General features: G+C 37.7%; 1 long non-coding RNA gene across 1 annotated transcript in view; it reads right to left on the bottom strand.

The window, feature by feature from the left end:
* Positions 1–5,469: 5,469 nt before the first annotated feature.
* The window catches only part of LOC144457542 (uncharacterized), a 41,560-nt gene continuing 25,910 nt past the window's right edge, over positions 5,470–21,119 (bottom strand). The window contains exon 2 of the long non-coding RNA XR_013486926.1: positions 5,470–6,097. This is a non-coding gene — a long non-coding RNA (uncharacterized LOC144457542). The remainder of the gene's footprint in view (positions 6,098–21,119) is intronic.

Genomic DNA, 21,119 nt, shown 5'->3' with positions numbered 1-21,119 from the left:
TTTTCCTTTTTTGCCTCACAGTTGCATTTACTCTTGGCTTGCAAACATCGTTTCTTACCTACTTAGCTATCTTCCAGCATACATTTGTAGAGGCTTAGAGACAGACCTCTACAGCAAGGGTGAAGTGTTTGGAACCTGGCTGCAGGGCTTTCTGGGAGATGTAGTCTTAGTTCTACTTCAGTGTCCAGTACAGGTTTCCTCTACATATTTATCCATACAAAGGTTTCTTATTAAGAATGTTAACTGCCAGTGGGACAGTGTCTCTCACTGTGTTGGGATGTGGCATAAACTTAATAAATGCTCTGGATACTGATGATAACTGTTCTATGATTTTATTTGATATGTTAATGGAAAAGGATGACTGAGAGGATGCTGAGAAAATCATGGATCTAAAACAAAAAAAAATTTTTTTTGAATATTCAGTACTTTAAAAATCCATGAAAAATTCAAAGGAATTTTAGAGAGGCACAGTTTGGGGAAGACACATTTTGGTTTAATATAAAAATGGGACTACCATGATAATGTGTTTTAGTGTAACAAATGGTCTGAATAACTGATATCTGCTAAGACGGGAAGTTATTTCCAGCCAAAACCTTGGTATGGGGACACTTAAAAAGTTATTAAAACTGGTAGAACTGTGTATATCAGTCTGGCTCTTCTCCTTTTTCCTTTTGTATTATTATTATTATTATTATTATTATTGGTGAGGCAGTTGGGGTTAAGTGACTTGCCCAGAGTCACACAGCTAGTGAGTGTTATGTGTCTGAGGCCAGATTTGAACTCAGGTCCTCCTGACTCCAGCGCCGGTGCTCTATCTACTGTGCCACCGCGCTGCCCTTCATTATTCTTCAGTAGGGCTTCCAGATAGGTTTGACTTAATAGCCTGGACTAAAGAAAAAAAAATCTGTAACTGATTTTGGTTTAAATGACTTTTTTTTTTCTATTTTGAACTGTTCATAGAGTGAGACCATCATTGAAGCATGAAAGCACAGAAGAAGATAACATGACAACATTCTTAGCAAATGACTTAATCATAGAACTAGAAAAGACCTTAGATATCATCTAGTCCAGTCTTTTCATTTTACGGATGAAGAAACTGAGTCCCAGAGAAGTGAGATAACTTGCTCAAGGTAACTGAGCTAGTTAGTGGAAGAAGCAAGAATATAGCCCAGATATTCTGATTACTGGTCTAATAATACATATGTGAGATAATCTGAGGCTGAAACAAGGATTTAGCTATTGGATACTCAAAGCTAACGAGAGCTGGCCCTTCTTAAAATGTGTGTACATGCTTCCTTTTCAATATTGCTCCCCTTCCACACTCCACAGCTAAACATTGTCTTTCTCCTAGGTCTTTAGCCCAACTTGAGCAAGCTATTAAGTGAAGAGAATGGAGAGGAAATAAGCTTTTACATAGTATCTAGTATGTGTCAGGCACTGTGATAAGTGCTTAATAAATAATATGTAATTCAATCTAGGCTAAGTGACTGGCTCAGGGTTACACAGTAAGTGTCTGGATTTGAACTTAGGTCTTCCTGACTCCAGGCCCAGCACTTCATCTACTGTGCTACCTACCTACCTATTACCAAGCTCATAGTTATTGTCCTTCTATGATTGAGTACAGTAAAACTTAACTGTTCCATTTCTTATCCCTTTGGAGCCAGGCTCTCAATGCCTTCTGGGAGAACATGGACAAGACTTAGTCAGGATGTGAGTGTGAATGGGTTGCATTGTCACCACTGAAAGGAGTATCTTACATTGATGGAGAGATCCATTCACTCATTAATTTATGAAAGTCAATGTAAAGTCCTATACTTGGTTTAAAAAACAGTATTAATGTACTCATGGAAGAGGGCTAGGGAAGCTCCAACCTCTCTTACCTTCCAGATAGTATAAAGCATTTGGATAGGGGCTTTCTTGAGACGATTCCTTAGCAAAAGAGTGATTCATCATCTGAGCTTCAGGCCAGGTAGGAAAGGAGAGTGGTTGTACAGCAGGTCAGAGTGGGAGATCTTTGGAGTTAAGAGAGGTCCTTGCAGTGCCAAATCTCACTCTATAGGTAATGTCAACCAGACCAAACCAGTCTCTAACCTGAGGATGGCAGGAGCAGAACACAGCAGGCTAGAGACAGGAGAGTCAGGAATCAAACAGAAGTTTAATTTCATAGTGAGGGAAACGGTTCCCAAGCAAGGAGGGAAATCTAGACCCATGTGCCAGGGCCATGCCCCTAGTTGGGGGAGACCCGAAGCAGTATGAGGAGATCTCAATACTTACCCCAATAGTTGCATAGTGAGCTGTAGCCCTTGACAATGAGGGGTAACAGCAACAGTGTGACGAGTTTGATTCACAGCAGGGCTTCATGACCGGAACATGGGTACTTGTCCGAGCTTGTCTGAGCTCAGAGAACACCTGGTGTTGGTCCAAGCAGTACAAAAATTATGTGATTTTGCTAGAGGGTGAGATCACCCAGAGGGTAAGCTCAAAGGACTGTTGTTATGCCAAGCTCAGGGCACAGCCTGCTTGTTGGGCCTTAGCTCTGGAAAACAAGGTGTCTCCTAATGGCTTGACAGTAACTACCTTTTTGTCTTAGACTTATGATTTGTTTGTTTGTTTCTGGAAAATTAACTTCATTACAGTTAGTCTAGAAGAGAAAACTTTTCCCATTGTACACTGATTTAGACTTTTCAGTAAAAGATATCCACTCTATATGTTGGTTTATATTCCTCACCACATTCATCGCAGATCTCTCTAAATGGTGCTTTTCAGCAGGTTTGATAGGTATTGTTAACAGAAAATAGAGTCTTGCACAGACTTTGAATTATGTTGTCATTAAAAAGCGCACAAAGAGACTATCCAGTGACTCAGTAGGCAGGATATTACCACATGAAAGTGGTGAAGTGAGAAGAATGCTAGACCTTAACTTAGGTCTTTGTAACAGAGTTGCTGAAGTAAAAATTATTTTTCTCCAGATGTATTCTAGGCTGTGCACATACATATATGAAAAGTTGAATTCAAGGAATAACAACAATGATTTGAAATTATATAAGCCTTGATGATTACAAAGCACTTTAGACTCATGAAATATAGCTCATTTGAGCCTCAACAACAATCATGGGAAATATATAGTGTTAAGTATTATATCCCTGTTCAACAACGTAGGAAACTGACACTTAGAAAGGTTAAAAGTCTTGTCCACGACACGATCACAAGGCTAGTAAGTGGGAGAGCTGAAATCCAAACCCACATCTTATTTCAAGTTTTTGTATACTTTCCAGTAGAGCATGGTGCAAGAGTCTTCTTGGCTTGTAGAAAATGACTATTTGTAACAAAAAGGATTCTTTCATTTTCTAGAATGATTCATCAAGAAATCCTGTTGATTAGTCATAGGTCATAGGATTAATTAACTAGTCCAGTGATTGTCAAAGTGTGGTCCAACTCTGTCTTTTTGCTTGTATTTCTATCTGTAGTGCTCAGCAAAGTGCCTGGTACCTAGTAAGCCCTTAATAAATGCTTGTTGCCTGCCTATTTAAAAGAAAGCAAACAAAATGGTGAAAGGTCTTGAGTCCATGCCATAGAATGATTTGTTGAATGAAGTAAAGATATTTAGCCTGGAGAAGAGAAGACTCCAAAAATGTGATGACTGTCTTCAAGTATTTGAAGGTCTGTCATATGGAGGATCAATTAGATTTATTCTGTTTGATCTCAGAGGGCAGACCTAGAAGCAATTGGTAGAAGTTATAGGAGAAAATTTAGGCTTGATGTGAGGAAAAACTTCCTAAAAATTAGACCTTTTCTCCAAAAGTGAAACATTGGGAGGTAGTGCATTCCCTATTATTGGAGGTCTTCAAGGAAAGATTAGATAATGACTTGCCAGGTATATTGTAGTAGAGATTCTTTTTATTGTTTGGGTTGGAGTAAATGGCCATTGAAATCCCTGACTAATCTGAAATTCTCTGATTATGAGTCTATAAAGGGTCACTGTCATCCTATCTAGTACCACTTGGTTCTGCTGTTGGGGATCCTTTCTTCTTTCAGGTTTGGTGGCACTCAGCAAAAATGTCATCCAGGGCATGTGTTGGCACACTCTGACATTCAAGTAAATCATACTCTAGGTGACTTTTGTTCAATTCCAAATGGGTAGCCATTAATTTTAAGGGGGTAGAAGTGATAATCTGAAAAATGCCATTTACAAAAGACTGCTCTTCCTAAATACATCATAAATTCCCTGAAGAGCATTGCCTAAATTATGTGTTTGGTGTGTTTTTCCTCTCCTCCAAAAAGGCTTAGTACATTTCTTTATACTACAGAAAAATACAAATTCTGTTAGTAGCAGAACTCATGTTATCTCATCTTCTTCTCAAAACAGTATATGACAGCTCAGTTGCAGTGATATGATGCAGTATATCCCATATTATCAGTAGTGCTCCAGTACCTCTGATATAAGCAGGGTAGGTTCATAGTTTCACAAGATAGCCTTATGTGATCACCCAAAAAAGGGGAAGAACTACACTGCATAACTAGAAGTGGCACTGGATGGTGGGAGGGCTTTGCTAAGCAAGTGAGCAGGAATTGTCAATCCTCTTATTTGCTCCCATGCTTGTTTGTAAGGGCTAGATCTGTCTTTCCCAGCCTTGCCCTAGCCTCCTCCCCACTGTCATTGCTTTTTCTTCCAGCTTCTGCCTCTGGAAGAATGATTTTCCTTTCAAAATGGCTGAGGGAAGACAATAAGGAAAATGGCTGAGTCCCAGTGTACCATGGCCTCTTCCCATTGAAACTGCTGACTCATTTTGCCGAGAAATATCTAGTACTAGATTTCCTTTCTTTGCTCTGGGTATTTGTAAAATGGAATCAATAATTTTCTTATTTATAACTTGAAGACCCCCAAAATAGCCCAGATGAATATATGTTGCAATTTAAAAAAATTTTTTTTTCTGTCTTCCAGGCATTCTCCTTCTCTTTTCTTTGCTACATTTCAGTAATGAAACACAAGTCAGAAAACAGAGAGGTTAGCCTTATTTATCTTAGGGGGAAAAAAACCGTAAAAGAAAAATAAAGAAAACAAGTTCTTAAGAAATGGAGATGCGCAAACAAGCATAGCATGGTCTTAAATAGATGCATATGACTATATATGTGTATATATGTGTATGATTATAGATATATATGTATATGTATGTATATGTAAGTATGTATATTATGTCTATATATATTTGTGTGTGTAGGTATATATGTGTATATATATATATGTGTGTGTGTGTATATATGTATGTATATGTGTGTGTGTGTGTGTATATATGTATGTATATGTGTGTGTGTGTGTGTGTGTGTGTGTGTGTGTGTGTGTGTGTGTGTCTACACTTAACTATAGCCTGGGGTGGGGTGAGGAAGGGGGAAAAAAAGAACAAAGTAAAAAGTGCACAGCAGAGAACAAAATAAAACCCTACAGGGAAGTAAAGAAAAGATGGACATCTATGAACACAATGTAGAATATTTATTATATAGGCTTTCTTGAAATGGAAATTTATTGCTTCATATTCTGAATCTTCTCTTATGTTTGCTGTGCACATGGCAATTTTTTTTTCTTATTTTGTATTTAAGTTTGTTTCTTTTTCTTATTTTTTATTTAATTTAACAATTTTTTAAATTTACCCCCCCAAAAATGGAAATTTGGGAATCAAACACACTTTTCCCAAAAGAGAGGACAGCATGAGGAAATTACCTGTGTTGGTCTCAGTAATTCGTACAGTTTCAAAAAACCCAGAATATGCTTCATGTCTATGATCAATAGCTTAACCAGATAGTCTTTTTCCTGTATCAGCCAGTAGTGGTAGGTGTCCTGCCTCTCAATCCAGCCCACCTCATGTGCTGGAAGGTGTATTTCCCAGTCTACTTCTCTTCCTCTCATTTCTTCTCTTCCCTCTCCCCAGTGATGGGAAGGACTGGCTTGTTGTCAGATTTTGGCTTGGTCAGTCCAAGGTCAGAAGTAATTCCCTAAGTGTCAAAGAAAGGAACCGTGGGGGATTTCTGTCCTAATCAGCAGACCTCTGATTGAAGCATCCTCATTTCTTTGGCAGCCCCAAGGGACACTACACATAAAGTCCTGAAAAAGGAACACAGGAGATAGATAAAAACGGGAAGTAAATAAGACAAAATTGCAAAAGAATAGTTAAGAGTCCTATATTGCAGGCCCAGCTGTCTTTTTCTTCCATTTCTTACAAAGAAAATTATTAATGTCTTTTATTTTTACTACCATTATTTCTAAATATTTTTGCTCCTTGTTCCTCTGCCTGGAAAGCTATTCCTGGACGTAACAAAGAATAAAGAAAGAAGGATGAAGAATGTCACTTCAGTAAAACCAAAGAACATTTCAGCTGTGTCAGACAGTATAAATGCAATATTCCATACCTATCATGTCTGTAAAGATAGCAGGGAAGCTCATTTTCATATCTTTCACAGGTCCAAGTTTCTTGGTCTTTTATTCTTTTATTCTTTACATTTACATTGTTGTAATCATTAAATATGTTGTTTTCCTGCTTCCGCTTAATTTACTCTTCATTATTTCATATGTCTTCCCATGCTTCTTTGTCTTCATGTTCATTGTTTCTTATGTCTCAATAATGTTCCATTACCTTTATTTGGCACTCTTTGTTTAGCCATTCCCCAATCCACGAGCATCTACTTTGTCTCCAGTTCTTTGCAACCACCAAATATACTGCTTTGAACATTTTGGCTTATATGAGACCTTTCTTTTTGCCTTTGACTTCTTTGGAATTTATGCATAGTAGTGGAATATCTGAGTTGAAGGCCATTGACATTTTTGTCACCTTTTTTTAGCATAATAAAAAATTATTTTTCAGAATGATTGGACAACATCATAGCTCCACTAATGGCAGTGGGTCTTTTTGCAGCCCCTCCCACATTGACTATTTACATCAGCTGTTATTCTATTGGGCTTATTAAACTCAAAAGAGGGTTTGTTGTGTCTTCAAAATTCCATTATTCTCTGTTTTCTTTTTCTCAATGTAAAGTACAAAAGCTAATATAAAATATTGCTTCCTGCTGCTATTTCAAACACTTATGCAATTCAGCATTGAACACTATTCTATTTTCCCCCTAAAAAAAAAAGTAGCTATAAATCAAACCTTTTCTTTATTTTTCTTTTTAATCTCTCTACAAGTCTTGAGATAAAATTAAAAGTTAACTAGCAAATTTACTGGAAAGGGTTTGACCAAGAGTTATAACACTTCTGCTGAAAATTGAAAAACTGTTATTTCATTGTTAAAACCAAAAATAATTTCTGCATACATGCTTTACTGATCCAAATCCATATTAAGTATGGTGACATTAATATAAATGGCACAAAATAAATATAATTTATACTTTAGCTATGGGTATTAAAGACACCAAGAATGATATTGCTTCTTTTTCTCCTCCCCTTCCCCTCAGTAAACTACTAAGAATACATGGGAAAATGTTTTAATTCAAATAAAGAAGTAGATAACCATTGGATTTTAGAGAGGGAATCTACTGAAAATGGATCACATTAAGAGTCAAATTTGAGCCAGAGCAAAGGGTTAAATAACAATGAGCTAGCATTTTATAGCATTTTAAGTTTTACAAAGTGCTTTACAAATATTATCAAATTTATCCTAGAAGGTAGGTGCTATTTATTATCCCTATTTTACAGTTGAGGAACCTGAGGCAGACAGGTTAAGTGACTTGCCTAGGGTCACACAGCTAGGAAGTATGTGAGTCTAAATTTGAATTCAGATCTTCCTGACTGATGGTCCAGTCCTCTATCTCCTGCACCATATGGCAGCCTTAAAAAAAAATTGGTAGATTTGGACAGGGTAGACATGTAATTTGGATAATTCAGAAAACCATATCCATACTTTAAAACAAAGTACCTAGGAAATTTTATTGTTGTTTTTCTGTCTTGTCAGACTCTTTGTGACCCCATTTAGGGTTTTCTTGACAAAGATACTAGAGTGATTTACTATTTCCTTCTCCAGCTCATTTTGCAGATGAGGAAACTGAGGCTAACTTGCCTAGGGTCACATGCTCTATCCACTTCACCACCTAGCTGCCCCTAGGAAATTTTAGATTAATTTAATTACCAGAATTATTTGTTAACCCTTCTTTAGCCACCCAAATTCACTAAACAATTACCTAGCAAGTCAGGGGTGGGGAATACTTTTATCTGTCAAGATTCAGAGACGTTGGGAAATAACCTTCAATACAATTGTAAAGGAGAACTTTTCAAAATAGAGATAAGACTAATAATGGACTATTTTTCAAGCCTATTTCAGTCTCATTTTAGTAATGTTCTAATGTGATGGGCACTGATAGCACTAGTCACATCTACAGGCTTGATCAGTTGAGTTCCTTGGGTTACTTGGAGATTAAGGGGACTTGCCCAGGGTCACCCATTAGTAGCTCCTGGGGAGATGGTTACATCTCCCCAGGAGCTACTAATGGGTGCCTTGAGGAAGAGGTACAGTGTAATTACACACCCAACAAAAGAATTCCTGGGCTCCAAGTTCTAGAATCTAGCCTTATAGAGAGGGAAGGGGGAGCACATGGCCCTGTACCTGAAAGAGAAAAATAAGACAGAGCCATAACAGGGTAGCAAAAGATCTGGACTTTGGGGGCAGCTAGGTGGCACAGTGGATAGAGCACTGGCCCTGGATTCAGGAGGATCTGAGTTCAAATCTGGCCTCAGAAACATAACACTTACTAGCTGTGTGACCCTGGGCAAGTCACTTAACCCCATTGCCTAGGCAAAAAAAGAGAGAGAGATTGAGAGAGAGAGAGAGAGAGAGAGAGAGAGAGAGAGAGAGAGAGAGAGAGAGAGAGAGAGATCTGGACTTTGCTGTCTACTGTCACCATGAGTTATTTGAACAAGGAAGGTCACATGGGAAGTGACCAATAGCAAGCCCAGAGGCATTTCCCTCCAACTTCACAACAGTCACTTTGCCTGCCTATGAAGGCTTCCCAGTTTCTCTAATTAGCCATTTTATTGCATTACAGGCACCCTCTATGGATTCCCTACACCACAATAGTTGCCTTGCTGTTGTGCCAGGAACCTTCCTTTAACTTCCTTTTCCAGCTACACCCAGCTATCTGACACCCTGGGACAACTCCACCCCACCCTGGCCTAACTCCTACAGACAATGATAATCCACCTGAATTCAGTCCTCAGTGATGAACATAACTTCCACCCTGTCATTCCCTGCCTATCCCAATGATTCTGAGCCCCTGCTGCCCTTGTTCAAACACCTTTCTCCATCTACCACACGACCTACAGTAACTTACCCCTCTCTTTCACAGCCCATATTCAATCAGTTCTCAAATCCTGTTGTTTTTACCTTTGTAACATCTTTTCTATATTCATCACCTCATGTCTGGTCTATTGGAATAGCTTTTTGGTTGGTCTTCTTGCCTCAACTTTTCTCCTAGCTCAAATTGATGTTCCTAAAGTGAAAATCCGATTAGGTCAACCCCATTGGCTCCCTATTACTTCCAGCAACAAATATAAAATTATCTGTTTGGCTTTTAAAGCTCCTCACAACCTAACCTCTTCCTAGCTTTCCAGTCTTTTTATACTTTTGTCCCACCCATATACACTGTGATCCAGCAATATTGTCCCCTTGGAATTCTTCACACAAGACACTTCATCTCCTGACTTCAGGTATTTTTACTACCTGTGCCCCTTGCCTAGAATTCTCATGTCCATCTCCTGCCTTCCTTTAAGTCATCACCAAAGTCCAAAGGGGTGGCTAGGGAGAGCAGTGGATAGAGTTCCAGGCTTGGAGTCAGGAAGACTCATCTTTCTGAGTTCAAATCTGGCCTCAGACACTTACTAGCTGCATGACCCTGAGCAAATCACTTAACCGTGCCTCAATTCCTCATCTGTCAAATGAGCTGGAGAAGGAAACAGCAAACCACTCTAGTATCTTTGCCAAGAAAATCCCGAATGGGGTCAAAAAGAGCTGGGCATAACTGAAAAGACAATAAAAACAACAAAGCCCTAGCTCTGCAAGAAGCCTTTCCCAGTGCTCCTTAATCTTAGTGCCTTTGTTCTGAAATCATTTCCACTTAATCCTGTATATATCAAATAGTTATTTGCATGTTGTCCCCCCTGTTTTTGCCTTTCTTGCATCTTCAATACTGGTACATAGTAGGTGCTTAATAAATGCTTGTTGACTTCACTTCTGTAAGCCCTCAGGGTAGCATCATTAGGAAGGATATGCTTATATAGAAAGGGAAGAGAATTGTATTGATTGCTTGCTGTTTTTCTATTGGGTGAATTAAAAGCAGGTCTGTACTCCATATGCATCATTACCTTCAATATATAAGTAACAGGTTTTCTCCTTAAACATGAGCTGGGGATCCTTTCACCCACATCAATGGAGACCTAGTTGTGAGCTACAAAAACTATGTTCTGAGATTTTCCAGAGGAAAGTCTGGATGGGAGAAAAATGAACCAAAAAGTGAAAGGATTGGAGAAACACCCAAGACTGAAATGGGTCCCTGAAAGTCCAGAGCTTGAGATACTGGTCCATTGATTACACATAAATGATTCAGAAAAAAATATATATATTTGCTATGTTTGGATAAAGCTTACTCTGGAGTCAATGTGGCAACAGCTACATCCTCCAGCCATATAATCTCAAAGAGTAAAGGCAAATATCAACTTTTCTTTATGGACAGTACTATCAATATGGCTTTTTAACATGTCATTGAAATAAAACTGAAACAATCATAATGGTAAACAATCCATTGCTAGGTTTACAATCTTCCATGCAAAGTGATTCTTTCCATTAGTCTTAAAACTTATTCAACAAATATCCCCATTCTTGATATGTACCATTAATTTTTATTTTTCTTCAAATGGAATATTACCCTATAAATTATTTGCATGGATAAAAGTGACTTGATTTTCATTAAAAGTGATATATGGATATTTGTTATATTCTTATCATGCTACCCATAAATTAACTATAGGAAGCTCAATTCTCCATTCTTTATGAACTCTTCATAATAATAAGTTATGGGCAGGCAGTGAAATCTAATTTAAATATATTCTAAAGGTGAAAGTGTACATCACTTAGTATGCAACTTGAAAAATCAAGAGTCAAATGCAAAAAAAACCCAGAGTTGCATAACAAAATTAATATATTTTGATATTTTGGCATTTTTAATAATTCATGAGCTCATCCATGTGGGTACTGCTTTCTTCAATAGAGATCATAATCCATCTATACCTTCTTATCCCATATGACTCTTGTCAATATCTTTTATTTTTAAAAAATTATTGATGCTCTTTCATTTTTAAAAAATATCTTTGGTATTTCCCAATGACTGTGCCCTGATCCCAAAGTATCCCAACTTATAACAAATAAAAATAGTCAAGCAAAACAAATCAACACATTGGTCATGTCTGAAATGTGAGTCTTATTCCATACCTAATGTTCACCATACCTCTTTGCCAATAAGTGGAATGCTTATTTCATTTTCAAGTCCTCTGAAGTCAGGATTAGTTCATGCATTTCAGAATTCTGAAGTCTTTAAGTGTTGTGATCCTTTAAATTATTGTCAATGTGTAAAATTTTTCACGCGACCTTGCTTACTTCACCCTGCATAAGGGTAGACAAGTCTTCCCAGGTTTCTCTGAAGTCTTCATATTTGTTATTTATGTCACAATAACATCCCATTAAATTCATTTGCCACAATTTTTGTCAGCCACTCCTCAAATGACAGGATTGTATTCCTTTTAGAACTTCGATTTTTTAAAAATTTTAAATTAATTAATTTATTTTTAGTTTTCAACATTCACTTCCATAAGATTTTGAGTTTTAAATTTTCTCCTCCCTTCCCTCTCCCCTCCCCAAGATGGCATGCAATCTGATATAGGCTCTACATATACATTCTTATTAAATACATTATCATATTAGTCATGTTGTAAAGAAGAATTAGAATGGATGGGGGGAATCACGAGAAAGAAGAAACAAAACAAAAAAGAGAGAGTGAGAGAGAGTAAATAGTATGTTTCGATCTGCATTCAGGCTCCATAGTTCTTTCTTTGGATGTGGATAGCATTTTCCATCATGAATCTTTTGGAGTTGTCTTAGATTCTTGTATTGCTGGGAAGAGCTCAGTCTATCAAAGTCAGTCATCACACAACGTGGCTGTTACTACTGTGTACAATGTTCTCTTGGTTCTGTTCACTTCACTCAACATCAGTTCATATAAGTTCTTCCAGGTTTTTCTGAAGTCTGCCTGCTCATCATTTCTTATAGCACAACAGTATTCCATTACATTCATATACCACAACTTGTTCAGCCATTCCCCAATTGATGGGCATCCCCTCAATTTCCAATTCTTTGCCACCACAAAAAGAGCTGCTATAAATATTTTCGTACATGTGGGTCTTTCCCCATTTTTATGATCTCTTTGGGATACAGCCCTAGAAGCAGTATTGCTGGGTCAAAGAGTATGCACATTTTTATAGCCCTTAGGGCATAGAAGAACTTTGATTTATAGAAAGGGTACAGCTGGGTGGCGCACTGGATGGAATGCTGACCCTGGAGTCAGGGGGATCTGAGTTCAAATGTGACCTCAAACACAGTAGCTGTGTGACCCTGGGCTAGTTGTTTAATCCCATTTGCCTCAGTTCCTCATCTGTAAAATGAATTAGAGAAGGAAATGGCAAACCACTGCAGCGCTCTTGAAAAGAAAACCTCGAATGGGGTCACAAAGAGTCAGATATGACTGAAAAACAACTGAACACATTATAAAAAAAAAGGTTGTTATATTTTAGATATATGACACCTTTCCCTGAGCCTTTGACCTCCTTGTAGTAGTATCACTGGGTCAAAAAGCATTTACAATTTAGAGACCTTTTTTAGTATAATTCCATTTTTTTCTCCAGAAATGGCCGGATCAGGTTATAAGTCCATCAGTAGTTCATTAATGTATATGTCTTCTCATGGTCTCTTGGACATTTTGTCAATTTTTTTTTTTGCCATTTGTCATCTTTGCCAGTTTGAAGGATGTGAAGTGAAGTTTCAGCATTTCTTTAATATGCATTTCTCTTATGATAAGTGATTTTGAATTCTTTCACATAGTTGTTGATATGCATTTACTCTTATGAAAACTGTCTTTTTATATCCTTTGAGCACTTATTCATTGGGGGTGGTTTTTATTCTATATTTGTATCAATTCTCATCATAATTTATCAGAGAGATTTGCTGCAGAGACTTTCACCAACTAATTACTTCTCTTCAAATTCGAGTTGTATTGATTTTGTTTGTGCAAAAGGTATTCAATTGTATGTAATCAAAATTATCTATTTTACATTCTGTGATTCAGTGGCTTTCCATGAATTCTCCAGAGAGCATGTGGCCAATGAGCTATGTGTTTGCCTCTTGTTGTTTTCTCATATCTTGATTACTAATGTAGCATTCAAGTATTCTATCCTTCACTCTTGCTACAAGATTGCCCCACTTACTTTTCTAGTCATACATGTCTTTTATGATGCCTTTTCTGCCATTTAAGAATAAAAATGATAGGATAATTAATTTAGTGTTGGAAGGGACCTTAGAGATCATTTAGTCTAATTTCCTATTTTGTGTATGAAGAAATTGAGGCCCACAGAGGGAAAGTAATTTGCCCAAGGTTATATAGGGAGTGAGTGGCAGATGGGATTTGAACCCAAACCCTCTGAGTCCAGGTCAGTGCTCTTTCTGCTACACTACAGAGTTGTCTGGGCATAAAAACCGTACATCTTTACATTATTCTTTGAGTTAACCCTACCTGTAAATCTTCTGAAATAGTAATAGTCCAAGATTTGCATTATCATAACATAGAGATCAACCCTTGGAGTCAGAAGACCAGGATTCAAGTGCTGCCTCTGAAATATATGAGCTGTATAATCATGGGCAAATTGATTCTCTAAGACTAGGAGTTACAGATCAGTTGCCAAGCTGCATCAGTGTAGGGAGTGTCTAATTTGTGTAATTAGGTGACACAAGGGATAGAGTGTTGAACCTGGAAGACCTGAGTTCAAAGCCAGTTTCAGACATGTACTAGCTGTATGCCCCTGGACCAGTCACTTAAACTTTTATCTGTCTCGGTGCCCTTATCTATAAAATGAGGATAATGATGGTACCTACCTCCTAGGGATGTTGTGAGGATAAAATGTGGTGATATTTATAATGCACTTTACAAACTTTAAGGTGTTATATAAAAACTAGCTAGTAGTAGTAACCTATAAAATAATTTGTACTTTTTCCACTTTTCTGTTAAAAAGAAAACCAGGAAAACAATTTACACTATGCCTCCCACAATGTAAAGGAAATCAACATTATAAGAACATTTGCAGAAGATTGCAGAACTCCAATCAATTCAGTCACCAGTCATAACTTCAGCAGAGACGTGGTACATTGTCTATAGATACAAAATGAGACGTAAATGTTCAGATATGGCCTGTGTGTTGATTCATTTTGCTTTATGACTTTGTCACAAGGGAGAGAGGGGTCACCTAGTTTGGAAAGAGGGAAGTTGGAGGAGGTCATGATAGCATTCATGATAGCATTATTTTTTAAAATATCAATAAAGAAGAAAGAGAGAAGTCAGTCAACTTGGAATACTGCCTAAGTAGCTTGTCTCTGGAATTCCCCAGCCTCCTGAGTGATTAAGTAGTGATTAAGAATTCATGAAGCTGTAATGAAATTTAAAAGTAACTCTTCAAGTCATGAGGGATTCGAAAGTACTGAATGGACAACATGATTAAATATTGTTAAAATCATGCAAAATCAACTCTTAAACATGAGATTGAAGGAAACTCTTTAGCAGCTAGTCTTTTAACTTTTCCTTGCAAATGGTTAGAAAGTCAATTATGGAGTGGAATATTCTCAAATATTTTTAGAAGAAACTAATCTTTGATTCTTTGATCGTGTTTGTGTCTGCATGTGAGGGGATGGTTTGATCAGTGGGATGGAGCTAAGCCAAACCCTAGAATGCTACCAGCCTCTTATCTTTCCTGTCTTTAACCCATCCTGCACATATTTCGAATACTTCAAAAAAAGTCAGATTTCATAGACATGTGATCTCCCTTCACAAACACAAATCAAAATCCCTCCAGTGTTTAATATGAACGTGTATGTATAGCCTGTATCAGATTGCATGCCATCTTGGGGAAGGGGAGAAAATTTAGAACTCAAAATCTTATGGAAGTGAATGTTGAAAACTAAAGATAAATAAATTAATTTTTAAAAAAACCTCCAGCAATAGATTCACTTCAATGTAATTCAGCAAATATTTGTGCCTACTGTGTATAAGGAGAGCACTATGCTACGTGCAAGGGATACAAAGATATTTTTCCTAAAAACCAGTCCTTGTCTTGAGAATTACTGCATTGTAGTATAATTTCAGATCTGGTACTGCTAGACCCACTCTCTTCCCACTTTTTTTCATTATTTCCCTTGAGCTTCTGAACCTTTTTTGCCTCCAGATAAATGTCATTATTTTTTCTAATTCTATAAACTAATACTTTGGTAGTTTGAGTACTATAGCACTGAATAAGTAAATTAACTTAAGCAGGAGTCATTTTCATTATACTGGCTCCATCTACCCATGAACAATTCATGTTTCTTCAATTATTCAAGTTTGTCTTTATTTCTACAAACAGTGCTTTGTAGCTGTATTCATATAGATCTTATGTATATCTTGGCAGGTAGACTCCCAAATATTTTCTACATTCTGTAGTTACTTTAAATGGAACTTCTCTTTCTATCTTTTCCTGCTAGATTCCCTTCCTTCGAAGAAAGCATTCAATTGTATGATATTTTTGTGTTGGTGGGGCCAAAAAACGTATAACCCCCCCGTCAAGCTTCTGGCTGAGTTCCTATGTGCTTTCTTGGGCTAGTCCTCATACAAAAGAATAACTCAACATATTCTGCCAGAACTTGTACTTCATTAGCATAATGGGTATTAAAAAAATGCTTGTTGACTAATTGGTAGCCTTTAAGAACCCAAGATCATTTCTATAACACAATGCCTTTAGGGACAAAGCAATCTTTTTTTTTTTACCAAAATTTTTGTAATGTGAATTTTCTTTTTTGTTAAGGATTGACAAAAATAAATATTTCAATATATAAAGAACAACATAAGATAGTATTATATTTGAATTGATGAACTTCAGTCATGTAGTTTTAATAAATGTATCTTTGAGAAGGGAGTTATGTCGCTTGGAGGAGACTATGGAAGGATTCATGGAGGAGGTAATGTCTGAGCTGAGCTTTGGTGGGGAGAAAAACATAAGGAGTGCATGCAATCCCAGGTCAGTCTAGGTAAACACATGTAGGGTGGAAATGAAAACAAAATTGAGGAAGGGCAACAATTGAGTTTGACCGGAATGTAAAGTTGTAGTGTTTAAAAAGTTTGAAAGACATAGTTTCTGGGTAATCGAATCATTTTATTAATAAGGTTAGCATTTTTATTAATAAAAAGAGATCAGTGGCACTCTTGAATGCCAGAGACCCCTCATGGTGGTGGGCTCACAGTTTACATACCTTTGGAAGAATGGGGGTTCTTGAGGGTGGCAATCAACTCTGATTGGTTAACAATGAGAGAAATGAGTGCTACAGTGGGAGATGGGCTATATTACAATGAGGCTCTTGAGGTATATGACTTGGATCTCTCAAGTCTTGATCAAAGAGACTTATAAATTCCCATATCACCTGTCTGACAAAAGGGAGACTCCACATTTTCCTAGAGCTGTCTGAGAAAGTACAATGAGCAGGAATTCTCCTATTAGTCCAAACTTAGAATTTCTTTTACTGTCTGATTAGATCTTGGCCTGGCTAAGTCTTTGTATAAGATTTCCTACAGTGGTTGATTTCTGGATGAGGAAGTAGAAAAGAGGAAAAATCTTGGTCTCAATACAATAATTAATTATTAATAGAAGAGAGAAATTATCATTTCTCTCAAAGTGAATGAAGGCCAATAATGTGAAACAAACTTGGACAACTAAATTAGAGTCAGATCATGAAGGGCTTTAAATTCCAGGCTAAGAAATTTGTATTTTATCTTATAGATAATCGGAAGTGACAGAAAGTATCTGAGAAGGAGAATTTTGTGATTGGATCTATGCCTTAGAAACATTATTTTGTGTTTTCACATGCAACTGGGAAATAAGAAATACAGGAAATGGGGTACAGAAGTCTATCCTGCTCTACAGGAAAATAGAAGGGGAAGGGGATAAGAGAAGGGAGGGGGGAGAGATAGAAGAGAAGGCAGACCAGGGGAAGGGGTATTCAGAATGTATGCCATCTTGGGGTGGGGGGAGGGCGGAGAAATTTGGAACTCAAAAACTTGTGGAAGTGAATATTGAAAACTAAAAATAAATAAATTTAAAAAATAAAAAGAAACATTATTTTGGCATCTGTGTGAAGAAAAATGACAATGGGAAAAGAAAAAAAAAATCATTCTGGTTTCTTGGGCCTAGTCTTTCCTGCAGCCCTAGACTATCCCTGTTGTAGACTTCCTGATACCTCCCCACCTTTTAGGGGAAATTTCTTTGCTGGAAACCTTAATGTCCTATGTTTCCTGGAGGAGGGGAGGGGGTTGTGGCTTCCGTAGATGTGGGCAGAACTTCTTTTGTCCAGTCCTTGGCATCTGCCTTCCTGTGACATCAGAAATTTCAGCCTAAGTGCAACTCTGCCCTTCCCCCATAAAACCTATGGCCCTGGGCTTTACCACTGAGTATTCCATCCCACATATTCCTTCTCTGGCCCTAAAGTAAAGGTATAGGCTTGCTTTGTGTTTGGGCTGCCCTAGCATGTCAGGAGTGGGAAGGGAACAAGCATTTATTAAGCATCTACTATATGCCAACCACTGTGCTAAGTGATTTACAAATATTTCATTTGATCCTCACAATAGCTTTAAGAGGTAGGTGATACTATTATCCTCATTTTATAATTGAATAAACAGAGCAGCCAGAGTTAAGTGACTTACCTAGGGTCACACAGTTAGTAAGTGTCTGAGGCTGAATTTGAACTTAGGTTTTCCTGACTCGACCCTCGTGTGGAAAGGTAGGCTTCCCTAGTGTATTTGCTGCTCTAGTGCATAAAGGGGATGACTGCTGCCCTGCTGTTGTCCTCTATGCCTTAACTGTATTCACTCCTAACCTCTTCACCTCTTAAGAAGAATCGTTATGGTCCTTCAAAGTTCAGTTCAAATGCAATTTCAGGTATGGAGACTTTCCTGACCCACCAGGTCGTTAGCTCTCTCTCCCTTTTCAAATTATTTTAGGTTTAGAAACATAACCAGGCCCCAAAGCTCATTGCTATGGGACTCTTTCCTCATTGGTTGTAGATCAGTTCCCTGCAGGGAAAAAGAAGGGGGAAGGGCAGTTTGGAGTTGGTGAGAGCAAGAGAGTCCCAGATCTCATATACTCTAATAAAATATATGCTCTTTCAGAACAGGAATTATTTTGTTTTTGTCTTTGTATTCACAATGTCTGGTACTATACTTTGCACATAGTGGGCACATAATATCTTTTGAGTTGAGTTGAGGATATAACACACACACACATATACACATAAATTTAAAAGTCTTAAAACCCCATTAGAGAATAGTACATTATCAGCACTTTCAGTGGTGTGAAGAATGTGCCCTAATGGAGCTCAGGCAAAATCTAGAATACTTGGGCAAAGTTTTATGGAAAAGGCTTTACGGAGTTTATCCCTGGAGGATTGGCATTATATTACCTGGAAAGGCAAGGGGGAAAGTTGGGTAGGGAATGTTAGATAGGAGAAGCAACCTTGGAAATGTGCTTGGCACGTTCCAGGAACAATAAGATAATCAGACTGATCATGTGATCGTGTAAACATCTAAACACCCATGGCTCAGAACCAAAGCTCTGGTTTAACATACACTAAATTCAAACTTGGCAACTTCTTGATAAAATCTTTTTGGCTGATGCCTCTATTTAAAGTTTTGCCTGAGAAAAATAATGATTTGGCTCATTTTGCCCCAGCCAGGGTTTCTCTCTGAAACATCGGAATTTAGCTTATCTAAGTCTCTGCATAAAAGAAAAAAAAAAAACAAAAAACCTCCCATGCCTGTACTCAGGCTAACAAGAGGTCTAATATAGGACAGAATTTATTTAACCCAATAAAATATACAAAGGACTAGCAACTATATTCACAAATAGTCAAAACAATCCCACTTTTCCTCTTCAAAGAGACCTCTGCCTCCTAGGAACATATAAAATACATCAGACTTGTACTACAGTGGGTGGGACTCCCCTTAAAGAGCAAAGCATTTGAGGCAGAATCAACCCATTTTTCTCTGGAAATTCAATGTCTTTATAATTCACAGTACCAATGAGGGTCAAAGTTCAAATTTGTTACTCTACTCTATACCTTATGGCTGCCCTTGGTTTAGGAACTTGGCATGGTCTATAAACTCCTTTACTTGGTCCAGGAATCATTAAAAATCAATTTGTCAATCAATCATCATCAATAAATGATGAGGGACACTCAGGGAAAAGGCAGGTCTACACCCTATCAAGAAGACATCTGGGGCAGCTAGATGGTGCAGTGGATAGAGCACCGGCCCTGAAGTCAGGAGCACGTGAGTTTAAATGCAGCCTCAGACCAAACATTTGACACTAACTAGCTGTGTGACTTTGGGCAAGTCACTTTGCCCCAATTGCCAAAAAAATATATAAATAAATTTAAAAAGAAAAAGAAGACATCATTAGAATGAAATGAGATGTTCATAGACCATCTAATATTTAATAAAAGGAGATCAACTCAACAATAGCATGGAAAGAATATTTGCCAAGGATACAGCATTGATTTACTTAGGTGTAACTCCCTTGCTTTTACATTTATAGCGCTTGATCTGAAGCATGTGTCAAGTCTGAGGATCTCTGACTCTTCATGTGCTGTGCTTTTAACCTTAAGCTAATAGGAAACCATTAATGGTTCAAGCCTTAGGCCTTTAGACTAGCTAAGCCTCAAGAAAGCTTTTATTACTTGTCATTTAGGGTAAAACAAACCTAACCTATACTGAGGTAGGCAGATCTGTAGCGCAGTGCATTGAGTACTAGACTAGAATCAGGAGAATCTGAGTTCAAACCCAGCATCAGATACATAGTAGCAGCATGATCCTGAGCTTCAGTTTTGTCATCTGTAAAACCAGGATAACAATAGCGCCTACCTCCTGGGGTTGTTGTGACGATCAAATGGTAAATTTTTGTAAAGCACTTTGCAAACCTTAAAACACTCTATAAGTGCTGTCTACCTACCTACCTATTATTATTATTATTATTAATTAGATGTTGCTCTTACCACACATCATCAGTGAACAAAGGGCTATGTCAATGGGGAAACAAGGAGCCTGGGCAATGCTTGAACATGCTCACTGTATCAGTGTGGTCTTTGGAACTGATGCCAGTGGATAATATATACATGCATTCATTCATTCATACATGTTTGAGGAACATTGTGCTAAATGCTGAGGGGAAAACACATACACACAAAAAAGATAAATACTCTAGGTGCTTATATGAAGCCCTGGAAAATTTTGCTTTGCTTTCGCTATCTGAATTTCTCCATAGGCCCAGGATGATTCAGAGAGGACTAGACAGAACAAACATAAATGCCTTCCTACTAGAAATGAGATTGCCCCTTAATTCATGCTAACTCCTCGATGACAGACAGGATTAATGGGGCAGTGGTTATAAATGATAACCTCTTCTCAAGGTGATGTAATGGATGGAGTGTTAAACTTAGAGACAAGAAGACCAGAGTGTGAATCCTGCCTCAGACACCTACTAGCTACATGACCCTTGACAAGTCATTTAACTGCCCTCAGTCTCAGTATCCTCATTTGCAAAATGGGAATAATAATACCACCTACCTCACAGGGTTGGGAGGTTCAAATGAGATACATACGTAAAATGCTCCATAAATCTTAAAGTGCTATATAAACGCTAGCTATTGTCATTATCATCATTATTGTTAGGACTTCCAGGGACAAGAAGCAGCACTAAGGAAAACCAGGCACTGCTGATGAACTATGTACTGAGAAGACTTCATGCTCAT

Source organism: Phascolarctos cinereus, unplaced genomic scaffold (genome assembly GCF_003287225.1).
Source record: "Phascolarctos cinereus isolate Bilbo 61053 unplaced genomic scaffold, phaCin_HiC Scaffold_5;HRSCAF=322, whole genome shotgun sequence".
In the NCBI taxonomy this organism is placed as follows: domain Eukaryota; kingdom Metazoa; phylum Chordata; class Mammalia; order Diprotodontia; family Phascolarctidae; genus Phascolarctos; species Phascolarctos cinereus.
The sequence above is the reverse complement of the archived record's forward strand: the minus strand, read 5'-3'. Positions and strand labels throughout refer to the sequence as shown.